Here is a 2,113-nt window from a genome sequence, read left to right on the forward strand (position 1 = left end):
TAGAACATAATGTAATCCTATGGTGAGATCATCACTGGCGTGATCGCCAATTTGAAGTTCCAAAAGTTCTCTTTTACTGGGGCGTAGTTTCCGGGTTGGTCCTTAGAAGGCTTGGATCGTTTTTCGCATTCGTACTTCTTGATGGTTGGCTTTCGGAGGTTTTCTGGATCATCGGATGTATCGGCTATGTTCTGGCCTCTATTGGTTATGTGGCATCTATCCCGACCTAGTGCAAAATGGACCTGCACTTCTAACTCTTGATGTGTTTCTAACAGAAACTCTCAAGGTCGGTATGATAAGGGATTTTACCAGATGATGCTTAGAAAATTTAAATTTTCATTATCATCTTATAGATGCTTTCACAGTATGATTGCCAACTGGAAAGAATCATTCTCTTACTCGCTTTTCTGTTTCATGGATAACATGTTGGATAAGGTATCTAAGTCCATAACTTATTTGGTATATACTTGACCCGACCCAGCATGGTCCATTTGGGTTGCACTTCACCCGAACTATTTATGGATAATTTTATGAGAGTTATACACATATGTTTATTAATATATTATAAGTTATAATATATTAATATAAAGTCATATTATTTAATTAGTCTTAGTCTTAAATTAATTATGAATTAATTTAGAGATTAAAAGGAAGACTAATTAGATTATGGGCTATTGGTTTTATATGGTGTGGGCTAACACTCATTTGTTAATGGGCTAGGCTTATATGGAAGTCCATGGATGATCCATGGAGCTTTTAATCCATGGATCCTTGGAAAAGGAAAGGTCATGGGTTATTAGGGTTTCACCCTAACCATGCACACTATATAAGTGTGCTTATGTTGCATGAAATAGCCACTAGTGTGTGTGCTTGTGTGTGGCCGAAAATAACAAGTGTGTGTACACTCTCTAAAGATTTCCAAGTGTTTGTGGTGATTTGTGATTTTCATTTGAGGCATTCACACTATTGGTGCTTGGCTCTCAAACTCCAAGGAATCAATCTCATCAAAAGGTATGTAATCTCATCTAACTCTTTTATGTTTAAAAGTTCCCCATGCCATGTTAGATAGGTTATGAACCTTGGAAAAATTATTATTTTGCATGTATTAGACAAACATAGATCCAAGGTTTATTAGGGTTGCATGCACACTTAGGAAGTGTTAGATTGCTCAAAACCCAACAGTGGTATCAGAGCCTAGGCTTGCTTGTTTGATACTTGATGCAAAATAGTGAAAAAGGTTGAAATTGTTGCTGTCTGGCTGATGGACTCGCCGAGTCCATGGAGGGACTCGCCCAGTTCAAGGCAAAATTCATCCTACTCGCCGAGTAGGTTCGTGCACTCGACGAGTAGAAGGTTCAAAATGCAGAATTTCGACTTTTGCTGCTGGAAATGGACTAGAAACATTACCCTAAACTGTTTTGGTGTTTTAAAACTTGTTTTAGTTGGTGTAATGGTTGTTCTAATCCATTTACAATAGCATATATCAAAATTTCATGCTTTGTATGTGTTCATATAATTCTTGAAACTTTGATAATCATGTTCATGTTCTTATGAATTTAGAAGATGATAGGAATTATTTGCTGGATTGTTTAGGATTAATTCTTGATCATTTATGTGTTTTAATGGAGTCCATAATTTACCCTCAAGTTATGGATATCCAAAGGCCACTTGTTTTAAACACACATTAAAAACACATAAGTTACATAAAAATGAAGAGTCTTCATTTTTATGAACCTTTAATTCATAAGTTATGAAATGAAAAGTTTTGAAGAGTTACAAAACTTGCCCTCAAGTTTTGGAATTTGGAAAAGTTTCACACACTTTAATAAACTTTAATTCCAACACTTAGAGTTTTAAAAGTTAAAATTCTACCCTTATACTATTATAAGATTAAAGGTTAATTATTATGTATATGTATAAGATTAAGTCGTTTTACCGTTAGTAGGCCTCATTCACGAAGCCGGTCTATAAGGGGGGTATAAGGTTGTTGCCTATAAAATGGAGACTTAATGGGTGTCCACTCTCACCCACCGCTTCCTTGATCAGTGGAGGGTCGTTAGCCGAACGGGTAGGACAATGACTTTAAATCCTCATTAAAAGTATAAAGTAACTA

Source organism: Lactuca sativa, chromosome 2, assembly GCF_002870075.4.
Source record: "Lactuca sativa cultivar Salinas chromosome 2, Lsat_Salinas_v11, whole genome shotgun sequence".
NCBI classification, from domain to species: domain Eukaryota; kingdom Viridiplantae; phylum Streptophyta; class Magnoliopsida; order Asterales; family Asteraceae; genus Lactuca; species Lactuca sativa.